This window comes from Aegilops tauschii, chromosome 2 (assembly GCF_002575655.3).
Source record: "Aegilops tauschii subsp. strangulata cultivar AL8/78 chromosome 2, Aet v6.0, whole genome shotgun sequence".
In the NCBI taxonomy this organism is placed as follows: Eukaryota; Viridiplantae; Streptophyta; class Magnoliopsida; order Poales; family Poaceae; genus Aegilops; species Aegilops tauschii.
Window position 1 is genome coordinate 455,730,532 of NC_053036.3, and position 27,078 is coordinate 455,757,609.

The 27,078-nt window shown below is 43.7% G+C and overlaps 1 pseudogene; it reads right to left on the minus strand.

Annotated features, from left to right (window-relative positions):
- Positions 1–1,574: 1,574 nt before the first annotated feature.
- On the minus strand, positions 1,575–4,162 carry LOC109744077 (uncharacterized; annotated as a pseudogene).
- Positions 4,163–27,078: the final 22,916 nt, after the last annotated feature.

The following is a 27,078-nucleotide window of genomic DNA, read 5'->3' on the forward strand; positions in this document are numbered from 1 at the left end:
CTCACAATGTGTTCTTGCTGATAGTAACTGAAGCAAATGAAACATCCAGATTCTTCTATAGACAAGTAGATTAAGCAAAAAAACTCTATGTAATACTTGACGCCATAAGCATGGGTTCAGGAAGTTAACCCATATGTTCAGAATAGGAACTACAGAGCATGCAAACAGCTAGCTGAGCTAGGCTCCTCGACGCGCAAATTGGTTTCATGAGGTTGAACAGGGTCTGGAGGAGGAGGACCACGGTGAGTTAGAAAATTTATGATCTGAAAACCCACTTTATTCCAGCCCCTTCGTTTGCACATTTAAAATATATACATTTAGATACATCGATTAAATGTTCATTCCATGTTGTCACAAACACACGGTTGGCTCCCTGTAAGCACTATAGGCTCCAGTTCGTTCCTTTCTGTTGATACTTATTTTCTTACAATCAGTACCCATACTTACTGGTTGTTTCACATGTTTTGCATAATTGGTACTTATTGATTGGTCCGAAAAGTCTGGGTTCCCATGAACAGTTGTGAATGGGAATGTCTCATTTGTTTCCTGCTCCATCAGAAATACAGTGGAAAATGCAGTCAATACACATGAATGTTTTGTTGATGCAAGCGTAGCATGTGAAATATCACTACAGTTTACCTCCCTGTAGTTAACTGTGATCTATAGACCTTAATAGAAATGCCCTGATTCTAATTACGGTTTCCAGCTATTGGCTGGTTCAATCGATCCAAGTTGTGTGTATTGTACAAACTCCAAGTAAATGTGTGAGCGAAGCTTGTCACCAATCCAAGTCTGGGTCCCTATGTAAACAAATTCTTGTAAATGTGTGAATAACTGATGATAGCTAAAAAAGAACAGTGGCTAATTTTTTTAGAAAACAAGTTATTGGCCCCATAGTCCCCTCTATCTTTTTTTTACCTTGCTTCTACTAATAAAAACCACTATGTATTCCCAAATGGTTGTTTCCACGTACAGTTCAACTGTGCACTCTGATCTTTTCCTAAAACATCGCCTATTGGCAAAAGGATTGCATTCAGAGAAATCACATTCACAACACCCTGATTACACAATCATCTCCATCAATGTATGACCAACCATCGTGCAAGGCACCTACAATTTACTCTCTTATTATCACAACATAGAAAATCATGCTCGTGCAAACAACATTATACATGCAGATAATAAGCAGAGTAAGCACATAGAAAATGACAGTCATCCACACTCCCCAAAGTAAGCAGGCAGTTAGCATAAATAGCTAGTCATTGATCACAATTTAGCTAATCTAGTCAGCATAAGTGAGAACAATATTAATCCGCAATAACAACACAAACTCAATTGCAACTGAATCAGAGCCGACACAACACGGGCCAGATCAAATAATTTCATGGTGATGTTGTTTAGAGCGAGTGTTTTTTCAGTGGAATAAATGAGTCATCTGGAGCGAAATTTTGGGATGCCTGCACACTGTACTATTTTAGGACGACGTAGTAGATAAGTCATAATATAAATAGAAGTGGCAACTGACAAGAAAACATACTTAAATACTTAAATGCATAAATAATGTCAATGACTCACCAATTAAAGTACCAATCAAGCCGTTGTATAGGGTGCTCTAATATTCTTGTGTATACCACAGCTAGATGACTCCATGCTTGAAAGTGATTCTTCATACTTGATGTACTACTCATCCGACAATGTTTCGGAACCATAATCTGTTCCAACATATGCCAAAACCCGATCAAACAGTCTCTAGAAAAAAACAGTGGGTTTAGTTGCTGATGAAAGAATGAAATAATCAATCCTCAGATAAAGAATACATTAGATAATTCCAGAAACACTAAATGAATGAAGGCTTGTACGATCAAACAGTGAAAGCTACATTTGCATCAAAGGAGGACTCTATTTTTCTTGATAGATCTATACTTCAGTACTTTGTATAGCACAAACATGTGATCTCCAAATTGGCCACTTAGTTAATGCACTAAATGACTAATGTTGGCTATATGAAAATACTTATACTCCCTCTATCCAGGTTTATAGGGCATGAGCGGATTTTTTACGTCCTCGACAATTTGACTAACGAAACATGTGTATATGCCACCAAAAGCATATCACTGGATTTTTATTCGAATGAAGTTTATAGACATACTTTCGGTGGCATATAGCACGTTGAGGACCTAAAAACCTGCGCACACCCTACAAACCCAGATGAAGGGAGTACAGATTATAGCTGCTACAAAAAGAAAAAGGTCAAACAGATGATGTACTTCATGGAGAGAGATTAGTCATTACAACTAACAGATGCATGGAGTCTCACACTGCCTATGCCAAAATTTGAATATATGCAACATTGCCATGACCTACACTATCACAAGGACTGCGAATATACAGTGCTATATTATAAAGCATTTCATCAAGCATTCCTGTTCAGGTGCTAAGTATTGTAAAATCAACGTCGTGTATTCCTATACAGCCTAAAATGCAGTGGTTAACAAAAGTCAAGACACAAAAAGAAGTTAAAAACTTCATCAGAATAGTTTGGGTATTCAATTGCTAACTTCTGATGACATCTGGGTCATTGTATGTTGAAATCGCAAACTGACAATAATTACACCATATGTCCACTGAATAAGTAACTGCAAGAACTGCCCGTTCATACACCTCAAAAACTTTATTGACACCATCTAGACAGCCTTCATGATCTGCATATTTCTTCCAATAGCCAAAGCACAGAGGGAACTCCGCAAGGAATGCATCATACACTTTCCGCATTTTCAATATCTTGCTCTGAGCAGGAATACACAAAAATATGGCATTAGCATAAACTTGTTTATCATTTAAAATCCATTTTATTTTATTAGCCAAACAGATCAAATTTATATCTAGTGTTGTTCACTAAAACACGAATAAGGACAGATTGACAAGACTACAGTGGGACAATGATGAAACTACTACAGGGAACAAGGCCCATGAAGTCAAACAGAAAATATACTGGGATCCTACAATACAGAGGAATGTAGAAAGAAAATGTGCTAATCAAAACAAGGGAGCGAGTGACCATCCATGCATAACAAAGATTGGCATGACTTTGTGGTCTACAAGATACATATCAATTGCATATGACCAAAGGATTATGTAACACATGTGGGAACAAAAGGAGGATAAGCTGCTGAAAATTATGACACATCCATACAACAAGTTGCAAAAAGGAGAACAATGCACTGTATGGTAAGGCAACAGTTTCAATTTCACCTCAGCAATCCTCTCCGTCTCTTCAATAAGTGCGGTCCAAGCATCAAAGTCTAAGCAATCCACGGTGACAGCATCCCATAACCTAGCCTATTCCACTGAAGCCACAGCTGCGGAAGAGAAAGCAACAGCATATTAGCAACAAAGTAGCAGGCAGGCAACGAAACCAGATAGAGAAGGCTTCTGCCCCGGCAGCATTACCATCCTCGTACAACTGCTCGGGGACCATGGGCTCGGCCATCTCGGCGGCGGCGGCGCCGTTCTCCATGGCCCACGCCGCCTCGCCGGAGGTCCCGTTCAGCGAGGCGTGCTCGGCCGGGTACGCGGATCCGTTGGCTGCCTGCGCCCCGTCGTACGGGGCGCCCCCCGGGAGATGCGGGGGTGGCGGTGGGAGAACCTCGGCCGGGTCGCTGCCCAGACCCGCCCCGCGGCATCCAAGGGCGGCGGTGGGGGTGGGGGGAGCCCGGACGGGTCGCTGCCCAGACCCGCCCCCGCGTGCCCGTCGGGGTTCTCCATCCCCGCGCGCCCGCGAGTAGCGGTTCGGGCTGGTGTGGTGGAGGCCGGAGTGGGCGGCGGCATTGAACCGTTGGTCCTCGGCGTCCGGCAAGGCCCAGTACGTTGTCCCGGCATGGAGGCGGAGCGGCAGGGGAGGAGGCGCGTGGCGGCTCGGCGTCGCGTGCGGGCCGTGGATCACCTTCTGCTTCTTCATCTTCCCCATGAACCCCACCATCATCCTTCCTACTCGCTCTCCCAGGAAATCCTCTACCTCAAATCCCATGGATTCCTAGCGGGGGTCACTCGAATCGACCGCTGGTTGCTCGGATTGGGTGCCGGAGGGCTTGAATATTGCAGGAGGTTGGAGACCGAGGAGGCTCAGGGTGGCACCGGAGAAGATTGGGGCAGATGGAGAGGGGAAGGAGACAGGGCGGCAAACGGCCTGGGAAGAAGACCGGCCGCGCATCCGCGCGTGGTGGTGGCGGCGGCGGCGGCGTACTGGTGTATTTCTTTTTACAGAACTGCTCCCCCGTGCGTCAGCCCAGCCCACGAACGAACGAAACGTTTTTTCACCGTTGACCACTTAATGACTTATTAAAGTACCGCGGGTTAATTACCTAAAACAACAGAGACTATTTTGAAAAAATGCGGCGACAGTAATAGGTGCTTTATTATTAGGTAAAGATAAAAATAAAGATCAACAAAAAATCCTGTCCTACTACGGCGCCGTTCATCGGCCATCCCGATGGCATGCCCCCGCCGCCGAGCTTCTCCCTCATTCTCCATGCAGTGTGCCGCTCCTAGGACCTCCGCCACCCCGAAGCCCCGCTTCCCCAAGCTCCGGACACCGCCCCACCTTCTTCGCTCCGGAAGCCGAATCGAACGTGTCAGGCTCCCCTCTCCTCTGTTATTCTTCCGTTACTGTTCTTCGTCCGGCAATAGCTTCAAGCCATTGGATCTCCAGCTTACTGTTTGGATGCGTTCTCGAAGAGGTACGCTGAGTCACTCAAGTCATCAAGAGGCGTCATCTGATGGAAATCTGATCTCCATCGGGTGGTCGTGATCAAATCACTAGCTCCCGCGTTTTAATGTTTCAACTCATGCTGTTGTCAATACTATAATTTCCTTTCAGTAACTTTTTCCCTTTATAAGGACCTTGATGTTAAATATATGCCCTAGGGACAATAATAAATTGGTTATTATCATATTTTCTTGTTCATGATAAATGTTTATTATTCATGCTAGAATTGTATTGACCGGAAACTTAAATACATGTGCGAATACATAAACAAATACTATGTCCCTAGTGAGTCTCTACTAGACTAGCTCGTTGATAAAATATGGTTACGATTTCCTAACCATATACATGAGTTGTCATTTGATAACGGGATCACATAATTAGGATATTGATGTGATGGACAGGACCCAACCGTAAGCTTAGCATTCGATCATATCACTTGAGTTTATTGCTATACTTTTCTTCATGTCAAGTATCTATTCCTAAGACCATGAGATCATGCAACTCCCGGATACCAGAGGAGTACCTTAGGTGCTATCAAACGCCACTTCATAACTGGGTGATCATCTCTGAAGGTGTCTGTTGGGTTGACATGGATCGAGACTGGGATTTGTCACTCCGTGTGACGGAGAGATATCTTTGGGCCCTCTAGGTAGTACAACATCGTAAAGAGCTTGCAAGCAATGTGGCTAATGAGTTAGTCACGAGATCTTGTATTACGGAACGAGTAAAGGGACTTGTTGGTAACGAGATTGAATTAGGTATAGAGATACCGATGATCGAATCTCGGGCAAGTAACATATCGCCGGAGAAAGGGAATTGCATACGAGATTACCGAATCCTTGACATCGTGGTTCAACCGATAAAAGATCTTCGTGGACTATGTAGGAACCAATATGGGCATCTAGGTTCCGCTATTGGTTATTGACCAGAGAGGTGTCTCGGTCATGTCTACATGATTCTCGAACCCGTAGGGTCCGCACGCTTAATGTTCAGTGGCGCTAGAGTAATATTGGGATATGCATGTTGGTGATCGAATGTTGTTCGGAGTCCCGGATGAGAACCTGGAGGTCATGAGGATCTCCGGAATGGTCCGAAGGTAAAGATTTATATATGGAAAGTTGCTTTCAGGGTTCCAAACAAAGTTTCAGTTTTTTCGGTATTGTACCGGGAAGCTTGCAGAAGGTTCTGAAAACTTAAAGAGGACTCTGGAAGTCCACCAAGGGTTCCACCATGTCCCAAGGGTCAACATGGGCTGAGGGGAGGCGCCCTAGCCTTATTGGGCCATGCGCACAAGTCCCTCAAGGCCCATGTGGCCGGGAAATGTGGAAAGTCCACCTGTGTATGGAAAGGAGGGAATTGGACCAGGAGTCCACCCCCTCCCCCTTGGTGCACCAGCCCTAGGGCTCGGAGGGCTGGCCACCGTACCCCTCTACCTAAATATAGAGGGGAATGGGCGCCCCCAAGAGTACACACGAGCCCTTGGCTCCCCTCTCTCCTATTACTTCCTAACTCACCCGTCTTCGTTATTTCGGTAGCGCTCGGCGTGGCCCTGCCGGAATCACTCCACCACCATCACCGTCACGCTGTCGTGTTGTCGGTGATCCCATCTACTTACCCTTCCTCGCTTGCTGGATCAAGGAGGAGTAGACTTCATCGAGCCGTACGTGTGTTGAACGCGGAGGTGTCGTCTGTTCGGTACTTCACCGGTTTGGATCGTGACGAGTACGACTACATCAACCGCGTGATATACGCTTCCGCTTAATGGTCTACGAGGGTACGTAGACACACTCTCCCCTCTCATTACTATGCTTCTCCTAGATAGATCTTGGATGTTTGTAGGAAATTTTTTGATTTCCATGCTTCGTTCCCCGTCAGTGGCATCATGAGCTAGGTCTATGTGTAGATGTATTTGCACAAGTAGAACACAAAGAGTTGTGGGCGGTTATGCTCAAATTGCTTACCTCTCTTGTCTTATTTGGATTCACAGTATTGTGGGATGAAGCGGCTCGGGCCAACTTTATATGTCCTCGCATATGAGACCGGTTTCACCGACTGACATGCAACTTGTTTTGCATAAGGTGGCTAGCGGATGTCTGTCTCTCCTACTTTAGTTGAATCTAATTTGACGAAGGTGGTCCTTGTAGAAGGTTAAAAGGCAACTTGATTATCATCGTTGTGGCTTTGCATAGGTAAGAACGGTTCTTGCTAGTTTCCCATAGCAGCCACGTAAAATTTGCAACAACAACAAAGTAGAGGGCGTCTAACTTGTTTTTGGAGGGCATGTTGTGATGTGGTATGGCAAAAATGTGATGTGATATATGTTGATGTATGAGATGATCATGTTTTGTAATAGGTTCACGACATGCATGTCGCTGAGTTCGGCGACAGGCAGGAGCCATAGGGTTGTCTTTTATTTCTTAATCGCCATGTAATTGATTTACTTTATCGCTATGCGTTCGCAATAGTTGTAGAAGCAATAGTTGACGAGACGACCATGTGACGACACGATGATGGAGATCATGGTGTCATGCCGATGACGATGCAGATGATGCCGGTGCTTTGCATATGGAGATCAAAGGCACAAGATGATGATGGCCATATCATGTCACATATTGATTGCATGTGATGTTTATCTTTTTATGCATCTTATTTTGCTTAGGACGACGGTAGCATTATGAGATGATCCCTTCACTTAATTTCAAGAAATTGTGTTCTCCCTAAGTATGCACCATTGCAAAAGTTCGTCATTTCGAAGCACCTCGTGATGATCGGGTGTGATAGACTCTACGTTCGCATACGGGGGGGGGGGTGTAAGCCAGTTTTACACATGCAGAATACTTGGGTTAAACTTGACGAGCCTAGCATGTACAAACATGGCCTCAGAACATAGGAGACCGAAAGGTCGAACATGAGTCATATAGTAGATATGATCAACATGGAGATGTTCACCATTGATGACTACCCCATTTCACGTGATGATTTGACATGGGTTAATTGATTTGGATTATATATCACTTAGAAAACTTGAGGGATGTTGATTTAAGTGGGAGTTCATTAGTAATTTTATTAACTGAACTAATTATCATGAACTTAGTCTTAATTTTCTTTGCAAAAGTTGTGTTGTAGATCAATGGCCCGCGCTGTAGTTCCCCTAAATTTTAATGTCTGTATAGAGAAAGCTAAGTTGAAAGATGATGGAAGCAACTATGCGGACTGGGTCCGTAACTTGAGGATCATCCTCATTGCCGCACAGAAGGCTTATGTCCTTGATGCACTGCTAGGTGCTGCACCCCCTCCAGCGTCGTCTCTGGATGTTGTGAACATCCGGCAGGCATGTTCTGATGACTACTCGATAGTTTAGTGCGCCATGCTTTACAGCTTAGAACCGGGGCTCCAAAAACGTTTTGAGCACCATGGAGCATATGAGATGTTCCAGGAGCTGAAATTGGTATTTCAAGCTCATGCCCGGGTTGAGAGGGATGACACCTTTGACAAGTTCTTTAGCTGCAAGATGGAGAAGAACAGTTCTGTTAGTGATCATATACTCAGAATGTCTGGATTTCACAACCGTTTGGCTCAGTTGGTAGTTAATGTTCTAGATGACACGGTCATTAACAGAGTTCTCCAGTCATTGACACCAAGCTATAAGGGCTTTGTGATGAACTATAATATGCAGGGGATGGAGAAAACGATTCCCGAGCTCTTCGCGATGCTTAAGGCTGCGGAGGTAGAAATCAATAAGGAGAATCAAGTTGTAGGGGAACGCGACAGAAAACAAAAAAAAATCGGTACAGTGAGCCTGTTCAGGATCACTATGGAGATGCATACAAGGTTTGGATCTGATCATTACCGACTCGTAGCGCAGCGGAAGTAGAGTCGATGAAGATCGTTGGTGCAGATCCCGCAGCTAGGATTTACAACCTCCCAACCGCGAGGATGAACTCCCTCGTCAGCCCCTCGGACAGCCCTTCGGGAGGCGATCGTACAGTCCCCCGAATGGTATCACGGACAGCCCTTCAGGAGGCACACACAAAATCTTGGATGGTCACCCGGACAGTCCTTCGGGAGGCACTCTCAAATAGCCCCTGGGGCAAAAATATCGAACCTATGACCTCTCTACGGGGTTGCACACATACAGTGTCAGCTATCCGGCAGGGCTTCACCATCTAGAACTAGTTCCCACCGGAACCCAGACAACCTTTCGGCTCTACGAAACTATTTCGCGAGGATGAAGAGAGAAGGCCAGATCATGCATGGCATTTGTATGTGAGAAAGAGAGTGTCCATGGAGAGCACCTCTCCACCTCTATTTATAGGCCAAGCCCAAGGGGTAGAGGTCACTTGGAAATACCAAAATGCCCTCAAGGTGGCTTCTCCAATAAGCCAATAGGGAAATATACCAAAAGGCCTTCAAGGTGGCTTCTCCAAGAAGCCACTGTTGGCGAACGTAGCAATAATTCAAAATTTTCCTACGTATCACCAAGATCAATCTAGGAGATTCTAGCAACAAGAGAGAGAGAGGAAGTGCATCTTCATACCTTTGAAGATCGCAAAGCGGAAGCGTTACTAGAACGCGGATGATGGAGTCGTACTCGCGGCGATTCAAATCGCGGAAGATCCGATCTAGCGCCGAACGGATGGCGCCTCCGAGTTCAACACACGTACAGCCCGGGGACGTCTCCTCCTTCTTGATCCAACAAGGGGAGAGGAGAAGTTGAGGGAGAGCTCCGTCAGAACGACGGCGTGGTGGTGGAGCTTGCAGTTCTCCGGTAGTGCTTCTCCAAGCACTACGGAGGAGGAGGAAGTGTTGGAGAGGGGGAGGGCTGCGCCAGGGGAAGGGTGCGGCAGCCCTCCCACCCTCCCAGTATTTATAGGGGCAAGGGAGAGGGGGCCGGCCCCCTCCAGATGCATCTAGAGGGGGTGGGGGCAGCCAAGGGGGAAGGCTTGCCCCCCAAGCCAAGGGGGGCGCCCCCTTTAGGGTTTCCCCCAACCCCAGGCGCATGGGCCCTAGGGGGGAGTTGGCGCCCATCCCACCTAGGGGCTGGTTCCCCTCCATATTCAGCCCATAGGGCCCTCCGGGGCAGGTGGACCCTCCCGGTGGACCCCCGGAACCCTTTCGGTGGTCCCGGTACAATACCGGTAAACCCCCGAACACTTCCGGCGACCGAATAAGGACTTCCCATATATAAATCTTCATCTCCGGACCATTACGGAACTCCTCGTGACGTTCGGGATCTCATCCAGGACTCCGAACAACATTTGGTAACCACATACTAATTCCCGTAACAACTATAGCGTCACCGAACCTTAAGTGTGTAGACCCTACGGGTTCGGGAATCATGCAGACATGACCGAGACATCTCTCCGGCCAATAACCAACAACGGGATCTGGATACCCATGTTGGCTCCCACATGTTCCACGATGATCTCATCGGATGAACCACGATGTCGGGGACTCAATCAATCCCGTATACAATTCCCTTTGTCCACCGGTATGTTACTTGCCCGAGATTCGATCGTCGGTATCCCAATACCTCGTTCAATATCGTTACTGGCAGGTCTCTTTACTCATTCCGTAACTAACTCCTTAGTCACATTGAGCTCATTATGATGATGCATTACCAAGTGGGCCCAGAGATACCTTTCCGTCATACGGAGTGACAAATCCCAGTCTCGATTCGTGCCAACCCAACAGACACTTTCGGAGATACCTGTAGTGCACCTTTATAGCCACCCAATTACGTTGTGACGTTTGGTACACCCAAAGCATTCCTACGGTATCCGGGAGTTACACAATCTCATGGTCTAAGGAAATGATACTTGAAATTTGAAAATCTCTTAGCAAACGAACTACACGATCTTGTGCTATGCTTACGATTGGGTGTTGTCCATCACATCATTCTCCTAATGATGTGATCCCATTATCAACGGCATCCAATGTCCATGGTCAGGAAACCATAACCATCTATTGATCAATGAGCTAGTCAACTAGAGGCTCACTAGGGACATGTTGTGGTCTATGTATTCACACATGTATTACGGTTTCCGGTTAATACAATTATAGTATGAACAACAGACAATTATCATGAACAAGGAAATATAATAATAACCATTTTATTATTGCCTCTAGGGCATATTTCCAACAGTCTCTCACTTGCGCTAGAGTCAATAATCTAGTTACATTGTGATGAATCAAACACCCATAGAGTTCTGGTGTTGATCATGTTTTGCTCGTGGAAGAGGTTTAGTCAACGGATCTGCGACATTCAGATCCGTATGCACTTTACAAATATCTATGTCTCCATCTTGAACATTTTCACGAATGGAGTTGAAGCGACGCTTGATATGCCTGGTCTTCTTGTGAAACCTGGGCTCCTTGACAAGGGAAATAGCTCCAGTGTTGTCACAGAAGAGAGTCATCGGGCCCGACGCATTGGGAATAACTCCTCGGTCGGTGAGGAACTCCTTCATCCATATTGCTTCATGTGCTGCCTCCGAGGCTGCCATGTACTCCGCTTCACATGTAGATCCCGCCACGACGCTTTGCTTGCAACTGCACCAGCTGACTGCCCACCATTCAAAATATACACGTATCCGGTTTGTGACTTGGAGTCATCCAGATCTGTGTTGAAGCTAGCATCGACATAACCCTTTACGACGAGCTCTTCGTCACCTCCATAAACGAGAAACATATCCTTAGTCCTTTTTAGGTACTTCAGGATATTCTTGACCGCTGTCCAGTGTTCCATGCCGGGATTACTTTGGTACCTCCCTACCAAACTTACGGCAAGGTTCACATCAGGTCTGGTACACAGCATGGCATGCATAATAGACCCTATGGCTGAGGCATAGGGGACGACACTCATCTTTTCTCTATCTTCTGCCGAGGTCGGGCATTGAGCCGTGCTCAATTTCACACCTTGCAATACAGGCAAGAACCCCTTCTTGGACTGATCCATATTGAACTTCTTCAATATCTTGTCAAGGTATGTTCTTTGTGAAAGACCAATGAGGCGTCTCGATCTATCTCTATAGATCTTGATGCCTAATATGTAAGCAGCTTCTCCAAGGTCCTTCATTGAAAAACACTTATTCAAGTAGGCCTTTATGCTTTCCAAAAGTTCTATATCATTTCCCATCAATAGTATGTCATCCACATATAATATGAGAAATGCTACAGATCTCCCACTCACTTTCTTGTAAACACAGGCTTCTCCATAAGTCTACACAAACCCAAACACTTTGATCATTTCATCAAAGCAAATGTTCCAACTCCGAGATGCTTGCACCAGCCTATAGATGGAGCGCTGGAGCTTGCACACCTTGTCAGCATTCTTAGGATCGACAAAACCTTCCGGCTGCATCATATACAATTCTTCCTTAAGGAAACCGTTAAGGAATGCTGTTTTGACGTCCATTTGCCATATCTCATAATCATAAAATGCGGCAATTGCTAACATGATTTAGATGGACTTCAGCTTCGCTACGGGTGAGAAAGTCTCATCGTAGTCAACCCCTTGAACTTGTCGATAACCCTTAGTGACAAGCCGAGCCTTATAGACGGTCACATTACCATCCGCATCAGTCTTCTTCTTAAAGATCCATTTATTTTCTATGGCTTGCCGATCATCGGGCAAGTCTGCCAAAGTCCATACTTTGTTTTCATACATGGATCCTATCTCGGATTTCATGGCTTCAAGCCATTTGTTGGAATCCGGGCCCGCCATTGCTTCTTCATAGTTCGAAGGTTCACCGTTGTCTAACAACATGATTTCCAGGATAGGGTTGCCGTACCACTCTGGTGCGGAACGTGCCCTTGTGGACCTACGATGTTCAGTAGCAACTTGATCCGAAGTTCCTTGATCATCATCATTAACTTCCTCTCTAGTCGGTGCAGGCACCATAGAAACATCTTCCTGAGCTACGCTATTTTCCGGTTCAAGAGGCAGTACTTCATCAAGTTCTACTTTCCTCCCACTTACTTCTTTCGAGAGAAACTCTTTCTCCAAAAAGGATCCATTCTTGGCAACAAAGATCTTGCCTTCGGATCTTAGGTAGAAGGTGTACCCAATGGTTTTCTTAGGGTATCCTATGAAGACGCATTTTCCGACTTGGGTTCGAGCTTTTCAGGTTGAAGTTTCTTGACATAAGCATCGCATCCCCAAAATTTTAGAAACGACAGCTTAGGTTTCTTCCCAAACCATAATTCATACGGTGTCGTCTCAACGGATTTAGACGGTGCCCTATTTAAAGTGAATGCGGCTGTCTCTAAAGCATAACCCCAAAATGATAGCGGTAAATCGGTAAGAGACATCATAGATCGCACCATATCCAATAGAGTGCGATTACGACGTTCGGACACACCATTACACTGAGGTGTTCCAGGCGGCGTGAGTTGTGAAACAATTCCACATTTCCTTAAATGCGTACCAAACTCGTGACTCAAATATTCTCCTCCACGATCTGATCGTAAGAACTTTATTTTCCTGTCACGTTGATTCTCCACCTCACTCTGAAATTCCTTGAACTTTTCAAAGGTCTCAGACTTGTGTTTCATTAAGTAGACATACCCATATCTACTTAAGTCATCAGTGAGAGTGAGAACATAATGATAGCCACCGCGAACCTCAACGCTCATTGGACCGCACACATCAGTACATATTATTTCCAACAAGTTGGTTGCTCGCTCCATTATTCCGGAGAATGGAGTCTTGGTCATTTTGCCCATGAGGCATGGTTCGCACGTGTCAAATGATTCATAATCAAGAGACTCCAAAAGTCCATCTGCATGGAGTTTGTTCATGCGTTTGACACCAATGTGACCAAGGCGGCAGTGCCACAAGTATGTGGGACTATCATTATTAACCTTACATCTTTTGGTATTCACACTATGAATATGTGTAACATCACGTTTGAGATTCAGTAAAAATAAACCATTGACCAGCGGGGCATGACTATAAAACATATCTCTCATATAAATAGAACAACCATTATTCTCAAATTTAAATGAGTAGCCATCTCACATTAAACGAGATCCAGATACAATGTCCATGCTCAAAGCTGGCACTAAATAACAATTATTGAGGTTTAAAACTAATCCTGTAGGTAAATGTAGAGGTAGCGTGCTGACGGCAATCACATCGACCTTGGAACCATTCCCAACGCGCATCGTCACCTCGTCCTTCGCCAGTCTCCGCTTATTCCGCAACTCCTGTTTTGAGTTGCAAATATGAGCAACCGCACCGGTATCAAATACCTAGGAGCTACTACGAGTACTGGTAAGGTACACATCAATAACATGTATATCACATATACCTTTGGTGTTGCCGGCCTTCTTATCCGCTAAGTACATGGGGCAGTTCCGCTTCCAGTGACCATTTCCCTTGCAATAAAAGCACTGAGTCTCAGGCTTGGGTCCATTGTTTGGCTTCTTCCCGGCAACTGATTTACCGGGCGCGGCAAATCCCTTGCCGTCCTTCTTGAAGTTCTTTTTACCCTTGCCTTTCTTGAAACTAGTGGTCTTATTCACCATCAACACTTGATGTTCCTTTTTGATTTCCACCTCCGCTGATTTCAACATTGAATATAACTCAGGAATGGATTTCTCCATCCCCTGCATATTGTAGTTCATCACAAAGCTCTTGTAGCTAGGTGGGAGCGACTGGAGGACCCTGTCAATGACCGAGTCATCTGGAAGATTAACTCCCAGCTGAGACAAGTGGTTGTGCAACCCGGACATTTTGAGTATATGCTCGTTGACAGAACTGTTTTCCTCCATCTTACAACTGTAGAACTTATCGGAGACTTCATATCTCTCGACCCGGGCATGAGCTTGGAAAACCATTTTCAGCTCTTGGAACATCTCATATGCTCCGTGCTGCTCAAAACGCTTTTGGAGCCCCGGTTCTAAGCTGTAAAGCATGCCGCACTGAACCAGGGAGTAATCATCACTACGCGACTGCCAGGCGTTCATAATGTCTTGAGTTGCTGGAAAAATGGGTGCGTCACCTAGCGGTGCTTCAAGGACATATGCTTTCTTGGCAGCTATGAGGATGATCCTCAAGTTTCGGACCCAGTCCGTATAGTTGCTACCATCGTCTTTCAGCTTGGTTTTCCCTAGGAACGCGTTGAAGTTGAGGGAGACATTGGCATGGGCCATTTGATCTACAAGACATATTGCAAAGATATTTTAGACTATGTTCATGATAATTAAGTTCATCTAATCAAATTATTTAATGAACTCCCACTCAGATAGACATCCCTCTAGTCATCTAAGTGATACATGATCCGAGTCTACTAGGCCGTGTCCGATCATCACGTGAGACGGACTAGTCATCATCGGTGAACATCTCCATGTTGATCGTATCTACTATACGACTCATGTTCGACCTTTCGGTCTCTTGTGTTCCGAGGCCACGTCTGTAGATGCTAGGCTCGTCAAGTCAACCTAAGTGTTTTGCATGTGTAAATCTGGCTTACACCCGTTGTATGCAAACGTTAGAATCTATCACACCCGATCATCACGTGGTGCTTCGAAACAACGAACTTTCGCAACGGTGCACAGTTAGGGGGAACACTTTCTTGAATTTTTTTAATGAGGGATCATCTTATTTATGCTACCATCGTTCTAAGCAAATAAGGTGTAAACATGACAAACATCACATGCAAATCATAAAGTGACATGATATGGCCAATATCATCTTGCGCCTTTGATCTCCATCTTTGAGGTGCGGCATGATCACCTTCGTCACCGGCATGACACCATGATCTCCATCATCGTGTCTTCATGAAGTTGTCTCGCCAACTATTACTTCTACTACTATGGCTAACGGTTAGCAATAAAGTAAAGTAATTACATGGCGTTTTCAAGGACACGCAGGTCATACAATAAATTAAGACAACTCCTATGGCTCCTGCCGGTTGTCATACTCATCGACATGCAAGTCATGATTCCTATTACAAGAACATGATCAATATCATACATCACATATATCATTCATCACATTCTTTTGGCCATATCACATCACATAGCATACCCTGCAAAAACAAGTTAGACGTCCTCTAATTGTTGTTGCATGTTTTTATGTGGCTGCTATGGGTTTCTAGCAAGAACGTTTCTTACCTACGCAAAAGCCACAACAGTGATATGCCAATTGCCATTTACCCTTATGAGGACCCTTTTCATCGAATCTGATCCGACTAAAGTGGGAGAGACAGACACCCGCTAGCCACCATATGCAACAAGTGCATGTTAGTCGGTGGAACCTATCTCACGTAAGCGTACGTGTAGGTCCGGTCCGGGCCGCTTCATCCCACAATTTCGCCGAACCAAGATAAGACTAGTAACGGTAAGCAAATTGAACAAACCAACGCCCACAACTACTTGTGTTCTACTCGTGCATAGAATCTACGCATAGACCTAGCTCATGATGCCACTGTTGGGGAACGTAGCAATAATTCAAAATTTTCCTATGTATCACCAAGATCAATCTAGGAGATTCTAGCAACAAGAGAGAGAGAGAGAGAGAGAGAGAGAGAGAGAGAGAGAGAGGAAGTGCATCTTCATACCTTTGAAGATCGCTAACCGGAAGCGTTACTAGAACGCGGATGATGGAGTCGTACTCGCGGCGATTCAAATCGCGAAAGATCCGATCTAGCACCGAACGGACGGTGCCTCCGCGTTCAACACACGTACAGTCTGGAGACATCTCCTCCATATTGATCCAGCAAGGGGAGAGGATAAGTTGAGGGAGAGCTCCGGCAGCACGATGGCGTGGTGGTGGAGCTTGCAGTTCTCCGGGCATGGCTTCGCCAAGCACTACGGAGGAGGAGGAAGTGTTGGAGAGGGGGAGGGCTGCGCCAGGGGAAGGGTGTGGCAGCCCTCCCACCCCCACTATTTGTAGTGGCAAGGGAGAGGGGGCCGACCCCCTCCAGATGCATCTAGAGGGGGGGCGGCCAAGGGGGAAGGCTTGCCCCCCCAAGCCAAGGGGGGCGCCCCCTTTAGGGTTTCCCCCAACCCCAGGCGCATGGGCCCTAGGGGGAGTTGGCGCCCAGCCCACCTAGGGGCTGGTTCCCCTCCATATTCATCCCATAGGGCCCTCCGGGGCAGGTGGGCCCTCCCGGTGGACCCCCAGAACCCTTTCGGTGGTCCCGGTACAATACCGGTAAACCCCCGAACACTTCCGGCGACCGAATAAGGACTTCCCATATATAAATCTTCATCTCCGGACCATTCCGGAACTCCTAGTGACGTCCAGGATCTCACCCGGGACTCCGAACAACATTCGGTAACCACATACTAATTCCCATAAGAACTCTAGCATCACCGAACCTTAAGTGTGTAGACCCTACGGGTTCGGGAACCATGCAGACATGACCAAGACATCTCCCCGGCCAATAACCAACAACAGGATCTGGATACCCATGTTGGCTCCCACATGTTCCATGATGATCTCATCGGATGAACCACGATGTCGGGGATTCAATCAATCCCGTATACAATTCCCTTTGTCCACCGGTATGTTACTTGCCCGAGATTCGATCGTCGGTATCCCAATACCTCGTTCAATCTCGTTACTGGCAAGTCTCTTTACTCGTTCCGTAACGCATGATCCCGTGACTAACTCCTTAGTCACATTGAGCTCATTATGATGATGCATTACCGAGTGAGCCCAGAGATACCTCTCCGTCATACGGAGTGACAAATCCCAGTCTCGATTCGTGCCAACCCAATAGACACTTTCGGAGATACATGTAGTGCACCTTTATAGCCACCCAGTTACGTTGTGACGCTTGGTACACCGAAAGCATTCCTACGGTATCCAGGAGTTGCACAATCTGATGGTCTAAGGAAATGATACTTGACATTTGAAAAGCTCTTAGCAAACGAACTACACGATCTTGTGCTATGCTTAGGATTGGGTGTTTTCCATCACATCATTCTCCTAATGATGTGATCCCATTATCAATGAAATCCAATGTCCATGGTCAGGAAACCATAACCATCTATTGATCAACGAGCTAGTCAACTAGAGGCTCACTAGGGACATGTTGTGGTCTATGTAAGCACACATGTATATATTACGGTTTCCGATTAATACAATTATAGTATGAACAACAAACAATTATCATGAACAAGGAAATATAATAATAACCATTTTATTATTGCCTCTTGGGCATATTTACAACAGCCACCAAAAAGGCTTTTCACTATTCACAGAAAAAATCCGCGGTCGTTAAAACCGAAAATATTTCTGTAGGTCTTAGAACATTTCTAGTACCCACTAAAATAATTTTGGACGCGTTCTGAAACAATTCCGGGTTAGTGATATTCATCTGCGAAAAGCAACCAAAGCGGTTCCGGCAGCTCCGGAACATTTCCGTGTTTTTTCTCTGGAAAACTCCTAGAAGTTCCCAGAACAATTCTGGCAGCCTCTAAGAATTTCTAGGTGTGTGCCAAAACCATTTTGACTTAATGGTATACTCCGAAACAACCTTTCGGTTTTACCGAAACTATTCCGGTGTTCTCTCTCTGGAACTCTTCTGTTGTCTTCGAAAATTTTCCGGTGACTTCCTCTCAGACTCCCTGTCTAGTATTCGGCACATAGATGACCCTTAAGCGTGTGACCCTATAGGTTCGGTGAAGTATGGACATGACCAGAACACTTACCAATCAATGATCAACATCTGAGTCATGGACACCCATATTGACCCCTATACCCACACGAATAAATAATTGAGTGAACCTCCAGTTGTTGTGTGCTATTCCTGTTGCTTCGTGATATGTTACAAACACCCGAGGTGAGATTTATCGACATCCCCGTGGATCAACAACTTGTCCACTATGACAGTTACTACTACCTCTTGAGCACTGCGTTGGTTTTCCCTTGAAGAGGAAAGGGTGATGCAGCAAAGTAGCGTAAGTATTTCCCTTTGTTTTTGAGAACCAAGGTATCAATCCAGTAGGAGGCTCCTCAAAAGTCCCTCGTACCTACACAAAAAAACAAGAACCTCGCAACCAACGCGATAAAGGGGTTGTCAATCCCTTCATGGTAACTTGCAAAAGTGAGATCTGATAGAGATAATAAGATAAGATGAATATTTTTGGTAATTTTATGATATAGATTGGAAAGTAAAGATTGCAAATAAAAGTAGATTGGCAACTTATATGATAAAAGATAGACCCGGGGGCCATAGGTTTCACTAGTGGCTTCTCTCAAGATAGCATAAGTATTACGGTGGGTGAACAAATTACTGTCGAGCAATTGATAGAAAAGTGCATAGTTATGAGAATATCTAGGCATGATCATGTATATAGGCATCACGTCCGCAACAAGTAGATCGGAACGATTCTGCATCTACTACTATTACTCCACACATTGACCGACTCCTGCCTGCATCTAGAGTATTAAGTTCATAAGAACAGAGTAACGCATTAAGCAAGATGACATGATGTAGAGGGATAAACTCAAGCAATATGATATAAACCCCATCTTTTTTTCCTCGATGGCAACAATACAATACGTGCCTTGCTGCCCCTGCTGTCACTGGGAAAGGACACCGCAAGATTGAACCCAAAGCTAAGCACTTCTCCCATTGCAAGAAAGATCAATCTAGTAGGCCAAACCAAACTGATAATTCAAAGAGACTTGCAAAGATAACCAATCACACATAAAAGAATTCAGAGGAGATTCAATTATTTCTCATAGATAAACTTGATCATAAACCCACAATTCATCGGATCTCGACAAACACACCGCAAAAAGAGTTACATCGAATAGATCTCCAAGAAGATCGAGGAGAACTTTGTATGGAGATTCAAAGAGAGAGAAGAAGCCATCCAACTAATAACTATGGACCCGAAGGTCTGTGGTAAACTACTCGCAACTCATCGGAGAGGCCTTGGAGATGATGTAGAGGCCCTCCGTTGTCGATTCCCCCTCCGGCGAAGCGCTGGTGAAGGCTCCAAGATGGGATCTCGCGGATACAGAAGGTTGCGGCGGTGGAAATAGTTTTTCGTGGTACTCCTGGATGTTTTCAGGGTACAGGAGTATATATAGGCGAAGTAGGTAGGTCAGGGGAGCCACGAGGGGCCCACGAGGGTGGGGGGCGCGCCTACCCCCTAGGGCGCGCCCTCCTGCCTCGTGGCCACCCCGGCTGCTTCTTGACGTCCACTCCAAGTCTCCTGGATTGCGTTTGTTCCAAAAAGATCGTTCCCGAAGGTTTCATTCCGTTTGGACTCCGTTTGATATTCCTTTCTTCAAAACACTTAAATAGGCAAAAAAAACAGCAATTTGGGCTGGGCCTCTGGTTAGTAGGTTAGTCCCAAAAATGATATAAAAGTGTAAAGTAAATCCCATAAACATCCAAAATAGGTAATATAATAGCATGGAACAATAAAAAATTATAGATACGTTGGAGACGTATCAAGCATCCCCAAGCTTAATTCCTGCTCGTCCTCGAGTAGGTAAATGATAAAAACAGAATTTTTGATGTGGAATGCTACCTAGCATATTTCTCAATGTAATTTTCTTTATTGTGGCATGAATGTTCAGATCCAAATGATTATAAATAAAATTTCATATTGACATAAGAGTAATAATACTTCAAGCATACTAATAAAGCAATCATGTCTTCTCAAAATAACATGGCTAAAGAAAGCTATCCCTACAAAGTCATATAGTCTGGCTATGCTCTATCTTCATCACACAAAGTAATTAATCATGCACAACCCCGATGACAAGCCAATCAATTGTTTCATACTTTAGTATTCTCAAGCCTTTTCAACTTTCACGCAATACATGAGCGTGAGCCATGGACATAGCACTATATGTGGAATAGAATGGTGGTTGTGGAGAAGACAAAAAGAGAATATAGTCTCACATCAACTAGGCGTATCAACGGGCTATGGAGATGCCCATTAATAGATATCAATGTGAGTGAGTAGGGATTGCCATGCAACGGATGCACTAGAGCTATAGGTATATGAAAGCTCAACTAAAGAAACTAAGTGGGTGTGCATCCAACTTGCTTGCTCACGAAGACCTAGGGCATTTTGAGGAAGCCCATCATTGGAATATACAAGCCAAGTTCTATAATGAAAAATTCCCACTAGTATATGAAAGTGACAACATAGGAGACTCTCTATCATGAAGATCATGGTGCTACTTTGAAGAACAAGTGTGGTAAAAGGATAGTAACATTGTCCCGTCTCTCTTTTTCTCTCATATTTTTATTTGGGCTTCTTTGGCCTTTTTTTATTTGGGCTTCTTTCGCCTCTTTTATTTTTATAAAGTCCGAAGTCTCATCCCGACTTGCGGGGGAATCATAGTCTCCATCATCCTTTCCTCACTTGGGACAATGCTCTAATAATGAAGATCATCACACTTTTATTTACTTACAACTCAAGAATTACAAATCGATACTTAGAACAACATATGACTCTATGTGGATGCCTCCGGCGGTGTACCGGGATATGCAATCATGTATGAAAGAATTATGAAGGTGTACTTGCCACAAATACGATGTCAACTACATGATCATGCAAAAGCAATATGACAATGATGCAGCGTGTCATAATAAACGGAACGGTGGAAAGTTCCATGGCAATATATCTCGGAATGGCTATGGAAATGCCATAATAGGTAGGTATGATGGCTGTTTTGAGGAAGGTATATGGTGGGTGTATGGTACTGGCGAAAGTTGCGCAGCACAAGAGAGGCTAGCAATGGTGGAGGGGTGAGAGTGCGTATAATCCATGGACTCAACATTAGTCATAAAGAACTCATATACTTATTGCAAAAATCCACAAGTCATTGAAAATAAAGTACTACGCGCATGCTCCTAGGGGGATAGATTGGTAGGAAAAGACCATCGCTCGTCCCCGACCGCCACTCATAAGGAAGACAATCAATAAATAAATTATGCTCCAACTTCATCACAAAGCGGTTCACCATACGTGCATGCTACGGGAATAACAAACTTCAACACAAGTATTCCTCAAATTCATAATTACTCCACTAGCATGACTCTAATATCACCATCCTCATATCTCAAAACAATTATCAAGCATCAAATTGATCATAGCATCCAATTCACTTTCTATGATAGTTTTTATTATACCCAACTTGGATGCCCATCATTCTAGGACCAATTTTATAACCATAGCAAATACCATGCTGTTCTAAAAGACTCTCAAAATGATATAAGTGAAGCATGAGAGATCAAAAATTTCTACAAAATTAAACCACCGCCGTGCTCTAAATGATATAAGTGAAGCACTAGAGCAAAATTATCTAGCTCAAAAGATATAAGTGAAGCACATAGAGTATTCTAATAAATTCCAAATCAAGTGTGTCTCTCCCAAAAGGTGTGTACAGAAAGGATGACTGTGGTAAACTAAAATGTAAAGACTCATATCATACAAGACGCTCCAAGCAAAACACATATCATGTGGCGGATAAAAATATAGCTCCAAGTAAAGTTACCGATAGATGAAGACGAAAGAGGGGATGCCTTCCGGGGCATCCCCAAGCTTAGGCTTTTGGTTGTCCTTGAATATATTGGGGTGCCATGGGCATCCCCAAGCTTGGGCTCTTGCCACTCCTTATTCCATAGTCCATCAAATCTTTACTCAAAACTTGAAAACTCACAACACAAAACTCAACAGGAAATCTCATAAGCTCCGTTAGTGCAAGAAAGAAAAACCACCACATAAGGTACTGTAATGAACTCATTACTTATTTATATTGGTGTTAAACCTACTGTATTCCAACTTCTCTATGGTTCATACCCCCCTATACTAGCCATAGATGCATCAAAATAAGCAAATAACACACGAAAAACAGAATCTGTCAAAAACAGAACAGTCTGTAGCAATCTATAACTTTCGAATACTTCTGGAACTCTAAAAATCCTGCCAAAATAGGAAGTCCTGGGAAATTTGTCTATTTATCTACTTCAAAAGAATCAACGCAAAAGCACGTTTCTGTGATTTATTAAAATTATTCTCGTGCACGCAAAAGTTTCTGTTTTTCAGCAGAATCAAATTAACTATCACCGTAGGTTATCCTATAGGTTCTACTTGGCACAAAGACTAATTAAAACATAAAACCACATCTAAACAGAGGCTAGATGAATTATTTATTACTAAACAGAAGCAAAAAGCAATAAACAAAAATAAAATTGGGTTGCCTCCCAACAAGCGCTATCGTTTAACGCCCCTAGCTAGGCATAAAAGTGAGAATAGATCTAAGTATTGCCATCTTTGGCATTCAATTCATAAGTGGCTCGCATAATAGATTCATAAGGTAATTTGAATTTCTTTCTAGGGAAGTGTTCCATGCCTTTCCTTAATGGAAATTTGAATCTAATATTCTCTTCCTTCATATCAATAATTGCACCAATCGTTCTAAGGAAAGGTCTACCAAGAATAATAGGACATGAAAGATTGCAATCTATATCAAGAACGATAAAATCTACGGGCACATAATTCCTATTTGCAACAATAAGAACATCATTGATCCTTCCCATAGGTTTCTTAATGGTGGAATCCGCAAGGTGCAAGTTTAAAGAGCAATCATCAAAATCATGGAAACCTAGCACATCACATAAAGTTTTCGGAATCGTGGAAACACTAGCACCCAAATCACACAAAGCATAGCATTCATGATCTTTAGTTTTAATTTTAATGTAGGTTCCCACTCATCATAAAGTTTTCTAGGTATAGAAACTTCCAACTCAAGTTTTTCCTCATAAGATTGCATCAAGGCATCAACAATATGTTTGGTAAAAGCTTTATTTTGACTATAAGCATGAGGAGAATTCAACACGGATTGCAACAAGGAAATACAATCTATTAAAGAACAATTATCATAATTAAATTCCTTGAAATCCATAATAGTGGGTTCATTGCTATGTAAAGTTTTGATCTCTCCAATGCCACTTTTACCAAATTTAGCATCAAGATCTAAAAACTCCAAATCATTGGGATGCCTTTTAACTAATGTTGACTCATCTCCAGTCCTATCATTATCAAGATTCATATTGCAAAACAAAGATTGAATAGGGGACACATCAATAACTTTTAGATCTTCATCATTATTTTCAAGGAAACTAGAAGAACACGCTTTTACAAAGCAATCTTTCTTAGCACGCATCCTAGCGGTTCCTTCTTTGCACTCATCAATGGAAATTCTCATGGCTTTGAGAGACTCATTGATATCATGCTTAGGTGGAATAGATCTAAGTTTCAAAGAATCAATATCAAGCGAAAGTCTATCAACGTTCCTAGCCAATTCATCAACTTTAAGCAATTTTTCTTCAAGCACAGCATTGCAATTGCTTACCCGCCTGGCCAATGGAAGGAATTAATTACCTTGGTCAGTCAGCGAAAGAAAGAATTGCGCGTGTACGGAAGCGCAACGGCTTTTGCGCTCATCCCTTGCTTCAAAACTACAGGTTTTAAGATAGTAGGCACAGGTCCGCTAAGAGCTCATCGAACTTGACTTGTAGAGTTTCTTTAACACTATTCTCAGAATCAGAGGGCATCTTATTAAAATTTCCATAAGAGTTGTTGTAGGAATTACCATAATTATTAGAGGAATTACTAGGAAATGGCCTAGGATTAAAGTTTCCTCTATACGCGTTGTTACCAAAATTATTCCTACCAACAAAATTCACATCCATAGATTCATTATTATTCTCAATCAAAGTAGACAAAGGCATATCATTGGGATCAATAGGAGCACTCTTAGTAGCAAATAATTTCATAAGTTCGTCCATCTTTACACTCAAAACATTAATCTCTTCTATCGCATGAACCTTTTTACTAGTAGACCTTTCGGTGTGCCATTGAGAATAATTAACCATAATGTTATCAAGGAGTTTAGTAGCTTCTCCTAAAGTGATTTCCATAAAAGTGCCTCCCGCGGCCGAATCTAAAAGATTCCTAGAAGCAAAATTCAATCCGGCATAAAATTTTTGTATGATCATCCATAAATTCAAACCATGAGTAGGGCAATTGCGAATCATTAATTTCATTATTTCCCAAGATTGGGCAACATGCTCATGATCAAGTTGTTTAAAATTCATAATATCATTTCTAAGAGAGATGATCTTAGCGGGAGGAAAATACTTAGAGATAAAAGCATCTTTGCACTTATTCCATGAATCAATACTATTTTTAGGCAAAGACGAAAACCAAGTTTTAGCACGATCTCTAAGTGAAAACGGAAATAACTTAAATTTAACAATATCATTATCCGTATCTTTCTTATTTTGCATATCACACAAATCAATAAAGTTGTTTAGATGAGTAGCGGCATCTTCACTAGGAAGGCCGGAGAACTGATCTTTCATAACAAGATTCAACAAAGCAGCATTGATTTCACAAGATTCAGTAACATTAAGAGGAGCAATCAGAGTGCTAAGAAAATCATTATTATTAGTATTGGAAAAGTCACACAATTTGGTATTATCTTGTGCCATCGTGACAAGCAATCCAACACACAAGCACACAAGAGACAAGCAAAAAAGAGAGGCGAACGGAAAAGAGAGGGCGAATAAAACGGCAAGGGTGAAGTGGGGGAGAGGAAAATGAGAGGCAAATGGCAAATAATGTAATGCGAGGGAGATGAGTTTGTGATGGGTACTTGGTATGTCTTGACTTGAGCCAAGACCTCCCCGGCAACGGCACCAGAAATCCTTCTTGCTACCTCTTGAGCACTGCGTTGGCTTTCCCTTGAAGAGGAAAGGGTGATGCAGCAAAGTAGCGTAAGTATTTCCCTCAGTTTTTGAGAACCAAGGTATCAATACAGTAGGAGGCTCCTCAAAAGTCCCTCGTACCTACACAAACAAACAAGAACCTCGCAACCAACGCGATAAAGGGGTTGTCAATCCCTTCACGGTAACTTGCGAAAGTGACATCTGATAGAGATAATAAGATAAGATAAATATTTTTGGTATTTTTATGATATAGATTGGAAAGTAAAGATTGCAAATAAAAGTAGATTGGAAACTTATATGATAAAAGATAGACCCGGGGGCCATAGGTTTGACTAGTGGCTTCTCTCAAGATAGCATAAGTATTACTGTGGGTGAACAAATTACTGTCGAGCAATTGATAGAAAAGTGCATAGTTATGAGAATATCTAGGCATGATCATGTATATAGGCATCACGTCTGCAACAAGTAGATCGGAACGATTCTGCATCTACTACTATTACTCCACACATTGACCGACTCCTGCCTGCATCTAGAGTATTAAGTTCATAAGAACAGAGTAACGCATTAAGCAAGATGACATGACGTAGAAGGATAAACTCAAACAATATGATATAAACCCCATATTTTTATCCTCGATGGCAACAATACAATACGTGCCTTGCTGCCCCTGTTGTCATTGGGAAAGGACACCGCAAGATTGAACCCAAAGCTAAGCACTTCTCCCATTGCAAGAAAGATCAATCTATTAGGCCAAACCAAACTGATAATTCGAAGAGACTTGCAAAGATAACCAATCACACATAAAATAATTCAGAGGAGATTCAATTATTTCTCATAGATAAACTTGATCATAAACCCACAATTCATTAGATCTCGACAAACACACCGCAAAAAGAGTTACATCGAATAGATCTCCAAGAAGATCGAGGAGAACTTTGTATTGAGATTCAAAGAGAGAGAAGAAGCCATCTAGCTAATAACTATGGACCCGAAGGTCAGTGGTAAACTACTCACAACTCATCGGAGAGGCCTTGGAGATGATGTAGAGGCCCTCTGTGGTCGATTCCCCCTTCGGCAGAGCACCGTCGAAGGCTCCAAGATGGGATCTCGCAGATACAGAAGGTTGCAGCGGTTGAAATAGTTTTTTGTGGTGCTCCTGGATGTTTTCAGGGTACAGGAGTATATATAGGCGAAGGAGGTAGGTCAGGGGAGCCACGAGGGGCCCACGAGGGTGGGGGGCGCGCCCTCCTGCCTCGTGGGTGCCTCGGGTGCTTCTTGACGTTCACTCCGAGTCTCCTGGATTGCGTTTGTTCCAAAAAGATCGCTCCCGAAGGTTTCATTCCGTTTGGACTCCGTTTGATATTCCTTTTCTTCGAAACACTGAAATAGGGAAAAAAACAGCAATTCGGGCTGGGCCTCTGGTTAGTAGGTTAGTCCCAAAAATGATATAAAAGTGTAAAGTAAAGCCCATAAACATCCAAAACGGGTTATATAATAGCATGGAACAATCAAAAATTATAGATACGTGGGAGACGTATCAGTTACCTCATTACTGGTTTTGTTCTCTTTTCTCGTTTCCGTGTTCCGGCA